This window comes from Aotus nancymaae, unplaced genomic scaffold (genome assembly GCF_030222135.1).
Source record: "Aotus nancymaae isolate 86718 unplaced genomic scaffold, 86718_ANA_hifiasm-v0.15.2.pri h1tg000010l, whole genome shotgun sequence".
NCBI lineage: Eukaryota > Metazoa > Chordata > Mammalia > Primates > Aotidae > Aotus > Aotus nancymaae.
The window spans coordinates 25,304,064-25,313,953 of record NW_026988421.1 but is presented as its reverse complement, the minus strand read 5'-3'; positions in this window follow the sequence as shown (position 1 = coordinate 25,313,953).

Genomic DNA, 9,890 nt, shown 5'->3' with positions numbered 1-9,890 from the left:
AGGAGGCCACCATGTTGTGAAAGGGCCCTGAGAAGCTCATCTGGCAGTAAATTGCAGCTGGCTTCCAGAGGAAGCAGGCATGGCTGACACCTTGGTTGCAGCCCTGTTTTTTACGTCATGTGTCATTTTAAGCCACTAAGTTTGCATTAATTCATTATGCAGCCATAAAAAGCAAATACATCTTTAGAGTGAGACTTTGAAACTGTGAGAATATCCTGTTCCCATCAATGTTTTATCTAACAATTTTATTATCATCTTATTCTTTTTAAATTATTGTTGAAAGAATTAAATTATTCTATGTTGGTATAATAGTCACCTCCAACATAGTAAATGAGGTTTTTCTCCTTTATTATTATTATTAGCTAATGAGTTTTATTTATTAAATATATTATATATAATCATAGCCACTTTTTTGGCTTCACATAGCTTTTGAAATACCATTTACTTAATATGCTTATTTTGACAAATACAGTTTGTTTATCTAAGTTGTAAATGAAGTCACGGGTCTTGTACTAATTGACCCTTAATAGAAGGGACAATGTGCATTTTCTATTAGTTAGCAAACTCAATATTCTGGGCTCTGTTTGATTTTGCAGGCCTCTTCCAAATGAGGTTGCCTTCTAGCAGATTCAGATATAAATCTGGCCTTTATACATTTGTTAATACAAATCTTAGTTTTTGAGAACCTTTGAGTAATTCCTATGAGATCACCTAGAGCAAATAAATCAGTATTTCTTTAAACAAGTATTTCTTGCAGAAAAGACACTCGCATACAGTTTCATAATGTGTTACTACTCCACTTTAAAACACACAGTAAGGCGTTGGTAATTGGCTTCTTAGCACTAAACTTTCCAGTGTTTTCTTCTCTTGCAAGAGCCTCAATCTGAGCCTTAGTTCTGATCTGAGTAGGAATGTTTGCTCCATGTTTTCTGTAGTTTTATTTGGACTTCCTGAAATACAGCAATCTCCTCTGTTTTCTGTGAAATTGATGAACTAGGAGTCCTTGTGAATCCAACCCAAGTAACTTCTTCAGGCAGGAAAATGCAGAAGCTCTGGACTTGCCTGGAAAGTATACAATTTGGCATTTGCTTGAGGAATAGAAAACACCATAAATTGTTAATGGTCCAAATGCAATAGGCAATTTTGCACCAAACACAATTAGTATGTGTCTTGAGAACAAAGTCTACCCTATTGGTAAACCAAGAAAATGTTCACAGTCTTAGAGACAGTAGAAAATAAACAATCTGAGAGCTCAGAAGAGAGATGGCTGTTCCAAAGGGATCTGAGCAATGCTTATAGAAGAAAGAAAAATATATGCTATCATTGCAAAATGCAAAGTCATTGAGAAAATGAAAAAGAAGATTCCTATGAAGTTCAAGAGATTTGTACTTTTTTTATTTTTTCAGTGAAAAGAGGCTTAGAGACCCAAACAGCTCAGTAATGCTTCTGCTGTCGATTACTGCATCTAAGACAGGGTAAGTAGAAATAGTCCTGGGCTGTGACCTAGGGGACCTGAATTCCAGCTCTGAGTTCCTATCCCTAGTTTTGTGTTTATCTCTTTAAAGAATATTGTCACTTTTTCTTCCATCATTTATTTTCATCACTACATGGAAATTATTTTGCTCTATTTGTCAAAATAGTGAATCAAACACTTAGATTTTCTGTAGAATAACAGAGTATTAGAATTAGAGGAGGTCTAATAAATCTATGAGTCAAGGACCTGGTTCCCATGGGTGTTTAATAGAAAGTGGATGAAGCAGCCTGGGTTTATCTTATAGTGGGGACTTAAATTATATTACTTCCCACCTACATATACACGCGGAAGAGTGTCCTTTATTTCCAGAAAGACATATGTTCTCTCTCACTTTTCTTGAAACATATGGTCACTCAGTGCTTCTTTGGTTTACTTTCTTTGAATAGAGTGCTGGGACAAGAGCCAAAACACTTTCCACTTAACAGTATAATAAGAGAAACAAAAGAAAGAATGCTGTTTTAAATGATCACTGCCATGCAATCTCAGAGTCCAAAGACAACAGAGGCATGGGACTATGATCAACATAGAACACAGAAAAACTAAAAGGGGTCAACCTCTTCTAAACTCAGCAGGTTGTTGCATAGAACTGTAAGTCTCTTAAGATAAAGCTGTATCTCCAAAAATTAATGTGAAAATGCCAGATTTTTAAAAGTTGGCAATTAATTTTAATTTTGAAAGACAATAGCTACTACCGTGTAAACTGGATCCTATCCAAGGCCAATGCTATTCAGACTGGATCCTATCCAAGGGCAATGAGCTAGTAATCTGATATTGTTTACAGATAATTTCCCCATTTCTGAAATTTAGATGTGCTAAATCTATGAAACCTAGGAAAGAGCTTTCTTTTCCAAACCCTCAGAGTAGGGAAACATACACAAAGAAATGCTCCCTCAAAAGAGACAATATGAAATGTGTTCCCCATGAACTCTAAATCTTGCTGTATGACTTGTTCTTCTATTTCTTTGTTCTGAGAGATAATCTAGTTGATCACGGAGCAAAGCTTTTATTCCACTTTTAAACTTTAATGCTGGTTAAAAAATAATAATGCATCTTCAAGTCATGGATTATGGTGGTAAATATTTAAAGTCTCATAAATCCACCATGACAGAGATTCCCAAGTCAATGAAAATGGATAGTAAAACTGAAATGTTTACAATTTCCCTTTGGAAGGATGATCAAAGAGGACAGTTATCCTTCTTTCCCTTTTGCCTTAGTTCAGAATCCCTAATTTTTCTAAATAGAAGTGATTATGAATAGTTATAAGAGGGCTGCTAGTCTTCTTGAAATTCTCCCCAGTCTAAGGATTTTTCATGATGAAACATACTGAGAGGTCTCACATACTGTCTGTAGGAAAGACTGCTCATCATCAACTGTTTCCCCTCACATTTTTCATCTGGCTCAAAGGACACATCAACTTTTCTGCTTCTTTCCAACATACTAATCAGTAAATGAGTCATAGTTTATTTTCATTCAGGTCTTGGCTTAAATTTTTTTAAAAAACATATACCTACAAAAATAATATAAATATACATTTATATAAATATATAATACTTAATAGTATATGTAGCTATTTTTCTAATATATAGAACATATCAGTGTGTCTATTTAATATGCTCGGTTTTTATTAAACCAGTAAATATTTCTTAATTGCCATTGTGTGTTGTGGTGGGTGTGGGGAACACATAAGCAAGGAATATTTCTTATTTAGTTAAACATGGTGCCATATAAACTTATAATCTCTCTGGGAACTAAAATAATTAGAAAATACAACAGAAGAGAATGTAATTATACAAGGCAACTTTTGAGGCACTTATGTAACTTTTGTAAACCATCTGTTTAGGAGAACTGTCCCATCATACCCCGTGCCTACTCTATCTACCAAAAGAGCTGAACAGGGGCAGCCATCTTATAGGAGCCATGAGTGAATATCAGAGCCATGAGTGAATATCAGGCCCAAGATGAGCCAGCTGGTGTTTCTTTACTTGAAATTTGGAAGTGTACTTGCTTCAACAGTGGTTATATATACCTGGGAGTCACAGCGCATGATCCTTCAGCATAGGCAAGAAGAAGAGAGGAGAATAACGCAGATGTGAAAACAGAAGTAGAGAGCTTTGGGGCTTGTTTCTGAAATCTTTTCCATTCCTGGTTTTAGTTATTTTGCCAAGCAGAATTCCTTGTCCTTTGTCTTTGTGAGACAGTCACTTTATCTTAAACACATAAACACAAATACATACAGCTTTATTTGCTTAAACTTCTCGAAATCGGTTCTTTGCCACTAAAAAGAAGTAAGGCAGGAATTACATGATATACTTTATTTTTCAGACCATGAAGATAATAGAATGTGGTTGTAGGTGTTCAGAAATAAAGACTGGATTTGAGAAGTCTTCACTACCTGGGCTTTAAAACAAAACAAAACAAAACAAACAAAACAAAAAAACTATATTAAAAAGAAGTGAAAATAAGCCAGGAAAGAAAATGATGTCAACCAAACATTTGTATGGTGATTTGTGACTTACAAAAAACTAAGTTCTCATTTTATCCTCAATGGTTCAAAATAATTATTCTCATTCTATGGAGGAGAAAACTGTGGCTCAAGGATGTTAAGTGAACCTCATTTCATCATAGCTGCCTCTGTGCAGGGTCTAGCACAAAGAGAAAAGCCAATTCACTGTAAACAAATGTATAGCTTAATGTAGAATTATTATTACTTATTTGCAGGAGATTAGATCATGATTCTCAAGGATTTATTAGCTGGAGTCAGGTGGATGCAAGCAATGTACAAAATGGCAGATCTATTTGTAAACCAATCAAATAACCAAGTAGTTGGAGTGGCAAATATAGAAAATTGTGTTTTCAATTATTTGATGCAAGGTTATAGGTGCAGAAATCAAGTTTTATACCATTATTCTCAGCAAACTAACACAAGAACAGAAAACCAAACACTGCATGTTCTCACTCATAGGTGGGAATCAAACAATGAGAACACGTGGACACAGGGAGGGGATCATCACACACCAGGGCCTGTTGTGGGGTGGGAGCAGGGCAAGGGATAGCATTAGGAGAAATACCTAATGTAGATGACGGGTTGATGGATGCAGCCAACCACTATGGCACATGTATACCTTTGTAACAAACACACGTTCTGCACATGTACCCCAGAACTTAAAGTGTAATTAAAAAATAAGAAAATATATTATCACAAGGCATTGTAGGTTAAGTGCTAAACAATGAAGCTGAAGACAACAGTAAAAAAAACCTTACTTCAGACGCAGATCTTTCAGTACACACAACTATAAAAGTAAATTTGTGTTTGCCCAGAAAGTATTTTCAAAATGGCATAAGCCCATTTCACATGAGTAGCTCTCTACTTATGACCACCTGTAATGCAGACTTGGCAAGTGAGTGTTTGCACCCATGCTGGGAACCCAAATGTTCACTAACTCACCTCGTTTTCTATAAGGAACAAATAAGAATTTGCATGCATGACAGAATGCAAGGCCTTTTCTGGCTGTGTGGCTTTGGCTCTGGGCACCCATGTGAGCTTTGTGGGAGCTTCTTTCTGGATGACTGGACTCTCATGTGCTTCAATGAGACATTTACCCATTTATCTGAAACACAAGAGAAGAAAATAGAATGTGTCTGGTTATGTTTGAACAATGCAGAGCATAAAGTGGGTACTTAAGTATTCAGTGAGAAAGGAGAAGGAAAACAGAAGAGAGGAGAAAAGACAAAAATAAAAACAGAAACAAACACAAAATACACAAGAAGGAATGAGTGAGGAAATGTTATGAGATTTATGTTGTCTGCAAATAGCAAACATAAACTGAGAGCCCAGGAGTAATTTTATTGCTCTCAAAATAAAATTAACAACCAAAAACCTAACCGCTTACTAGAAACTCAGTTTCTTGTTTCTCTCTCTCTCTCTCTCTCTCTCTCTCTCTCTCTCTCTCTCTCTCTCTCTCTCTGTGTGTGTGTGTGTGTTTGAAATAAGGCTAGGGCCATAGAGTTGCAGAGTCTTTGATTGTGGGAGATACATGGTAACATTAAGGAATAATGCTCAAAGATCTCATCATCCTGGCTAGATGTGGCTGAGAAATGAAATAAAGATGACAATGATAGAGAATGCAGAGTGAGAAAATCTCTACTTCCTGGGCAGGTAAGATTCCTGGACATGGTAGAGTCTGAATTGAAAACATTTTTCTATGATAATTTTTTTTAAAACCAAACTCTACATATTTGAAATTAAGAGATTAATGAACATTAGAATATAAAATTAAATGAGATTAAAATAAAATATGAAATATAAGGGTCATATAGGATATATGACACAGTCTTACTACGAAACATCTCTCTGTCAAAATTATTTTGTTTTCTCTAGGCTTGTGGTGTCTTATACTTATGTCACAAATATCACAATCTGTAGTATATTTAGATAGAAAAGAAACTGGTATTTGTTGAAAGATCATGGTATGCCATGTATGTTCCTGTATTTACTCATAAAACAGGATCTCTGGTATATTAGACTTATTATTCCTGCTTTACAGAGAAGGCAATTAAGGTACAAGAAGTTAAGTAACTTTTTAATTAGTAAGTTGTGGTGCCAAGATTTGAAGTCACATCCATCCATTTCCATTTCTCTGCATGGTTCTGCCTAGGTGTGAACATCTGGAAGGAGGCATTAGTATCTTTCTCAACTTAAATGACCTACTCTACTGAGTAAATGCTCACTGAGTCTGATTAAAGTGACTATAGTCAACACATAGAAATTAGGTGTTTCATTTTATAAGGTGAAGATGCAAATAATAACCTTTAGAAGCTTTATTCAAATTGTAATACAGCAATGAACTTCAGACTGTCCTCAGCTCATTTTATGGGCAGTCCCTAAAAGTTCACATGAGAAATAATTAGTCAGAACTCCTTAATCTTTATGTCAAAAATAGACTTGCCTTGCAGATAGTAGAATGGGCAGCCTTGCCTGTTTCCTTTGATGAGTTCTGAAATGGCTGTGCATCTCAAATTCTATCCCTTCCTATTTGGCCCTAATACCAATAGTATGCTTAAAATTTCTACTAGTGGAGTGAATTTCTTGTGTAAAATTATAGTCATTCAAAGACTTCAGTTAAATCTCTCATTTGTACTAGGGATAAAACATATACCTCCATTTTGTAGTTACACACACAGACACACACACACACACACACACACACACACACACCAAATATTAATTAACCCTAAAGAAGATCAAGGGAATTCTATATGCAGATTTGGAGGGGGGAGGAGTTGAAAGGTTAGACACCAAAGGGTTAGGTAACCTTATGATCTTGCCCAAGGGTGGTGGTTCTGAATTAGAAGCACATTTACCATGCATGAATGATGTAACTAAGTAGAAGGTAAATCAGTGTGACTTTAATATAAATGATGTTCTTTGCCTCCTGTGTAATGCTGTCAGAGTGCTAGACTTGGCATCTCTCCGGGGCCTGAGGACCTGCAGGGTTCCTAAGTCATCTTTGGCATGTGAGTCCATTGAGAAATAAAGCTTTTGATGGTATATAAGGACAGATCCCTGAATGTTTCAGTGTTCAGTAAATCTTAGTGACTGATGTCCCAGCAAAAGTCCTAAACAAACAAACAAACAAAAAAAAAGTGGAAGTTGTGGGAGAGAATAAAGGAAGAGATAGGATGGCCCTGGGCTTTGAGAATGACACAATGACACCATCTAATTATGGAGAGGGCGTGTATGACGGGGAGAGAGAGAGAGATGAAAAGGGGAAGAGATAATGAATGAATGAAAAATATTGGGACAATGTTTTAAAGTTACAAAGTTCTTTTATGGGTTTTCATCAAAGTTTCATAAAGACTGCAAGAGAGAAATACTGTTAAAACAAGAAACCAGGCCCATAGAAGGTAAATTTCCCTAAGAGAAACTAGAAAGGAACAGCCTGAAATAAACTTTCCCCTTCTAGGTCTCCCATCTCATGTCTTCAGGTAGATTATGCTCTCTTCTGCAAATAATACAGAACACAGGGCATTCTACAATTTAGGTACTACCTTATGCTGAGCTGGAGAAAAGTACTGGAGCAGTTAAGGATGGCTTCTAGAAAAAGTCAGGTTTGAGGTGACCTATGCAGAAAAGGTGGGAGGGGAAGTGGTTGATAGCGGGGTTTTGAGATCTGACTTCCTAAGTTTGAACTATAAGTAACTTGCAACATTTTACTATCTCAGGTGTCTCACCTGCAAAATGTGGATGACTCTTGTGAGCATAAATGGATTAACACTGGTAAAGTGTTTAGAATAGTTCTTGCCAACTGCAAACTCTCAGTACTCTAAAGGGTGCATCAGTTCTAGAAGGGAGGTGTTTATCCAGCTACCCAGTCTTTTAGTATTTATTGAAAATCCTCATGAAGGCCAGAAAGGCGCTGTCCATGGTACTTCATGAATGACTCAATCTAGGCTCTGCATGCAAATCACAGAGTAATGCAGAGCTATGTTGTCACCACCTGAACGCACTGAGATCAATCTTAGCATCACTAAAAGTCAGACAGACACCACATGCTGCCTGGTAGGATGCAATCTGAACTACACAGAGCCACCTGTGAAACGTTCTTACCAAAATTATTTAACCTGAATCTAATTTACAGTCTACAAGCCATGTAGAAACCACAGGTGATGGGGGACAAGTAAATGATACACAAGTAAACAATTAGTCAAATTAAGAATGTGGATCTTTCTACAAGAAACTCAGTTTATAACACAAATAACAAATGTGAAAAAAAGAGAAGAAAGGGCATGCTTTAGACTAAAAGTGGCTGAACAAGACATAGAACAACCTATGATGGACCTTTTCCTTACACATCAATTAAATAAATCACTTGTATAAGATAGTTTATAGACAGTTGTGGACAACCATAGATACTAGATAATATTTAAAACTACTGTTATTGCTGTTAGGCTTGAAAATGGCCTTGTAGTTATATAATAATACCTTTCTTTTTGAAAAAAGAAAGCTTTGAACGAAGGGTGTTTGTTTTTTTTTTTTTTACTTTGTACTCAGGAGACTAATTTGACAAAATGAAACTGAATGATACAGGATTTCAGAAGCAGTTGGAGCTACTTTAGAATTAAGCTTCTCCTGTCCTTTCCTCAAGATCCCAGCAAATGCTCACTAAGTATCCTGGGCCTTTATAGGACCCAGCATCTAATCTGTGACCTCATTTTATTTGAGAATCTTAAATGCTTTACCTGTATCGAAGAGCTTATTTCAATGTAGGAGCCAAAAGAAAGATAAATAAAGTGATACAAAGACCAGAAGGTAGCAGGAGCAATGAGAAGAATGAGTGGAGAAGTAGAGAGACAAAAAATAAATATCAAAAATAAAAGTGGACAAAGATGGGAGGAAAGAGAAATATAAGAAGACAAGATGAAGAGAAATTGAGGTTAAAATAAAAGTGAGGACCCAGAATCTGAGAGCTTCAGAATACTTCAGATTACAACGTTCTAACATTTACTCTTTGCTAGGGAAAGTAAGCAGAGTTTATCAAGAAGGGGCAAATAACATATACAGGACCATAAAAGGAGATTATGGACAAGAGGCAGGCACTGCTATAGCTATTTTAATTATTTAACACTCATAACGATACTATGAATATACTATGAAGTATATATTAATATTTTCATTATTTAATTTTTTTTTTTAGAAAGAAAGAAAGAAAAAAATAATGAAGAAGAGGAAGAAAAAGGAAGAGAAAGAGAGAGAAAGAATGGGAGTATTGCTTTCTTGCCCAGGCTAGAATGCTGTTTAGTAATGGGTATTGAAAACCTCTTTTATACCAATAATTATACTTAATGATGTAGACAGGAAGGAATAAGGAAAGAAAATAACAAACAAGCAGCCAACCAATATTTCATTTAAACCTATGAAATGCTATGCGATTACTGAGGAGTGATTTACTTCCAATTACGTAGTCACTTTTGGAATAGGTGTGAGGTGGTAATGTATGTTTTGTGTATTTGAAATGGAGAGTTCTATAAATGTTTATTAAGTTTACTTGTTCCGGGTCTGAGTTCAAGTCCTGGATGTCCTTGTTAATTTTCTATCTCGTTGATCTATAGAATCGTTAGCTCTTCTTGTTACATTGATCCTTTTGCCATTATGTAATGTCCTTCTTTGCCTCTTTTGCTCTTTGTTGCTTTAAAGTCTACTTTATCCGAGGCGAGAATTGCATCTCCTGCTTTTTGTTTATTTGTTTATTTTTACTCTCTGTTTGGTTGGTAAATCTTCCTCCTTTTCTTTGTTTTGAGTCTTTGTGTATCATTGCATGTGAGATGGGTCTGGATGCAGCATACCAATGGGTTTTGG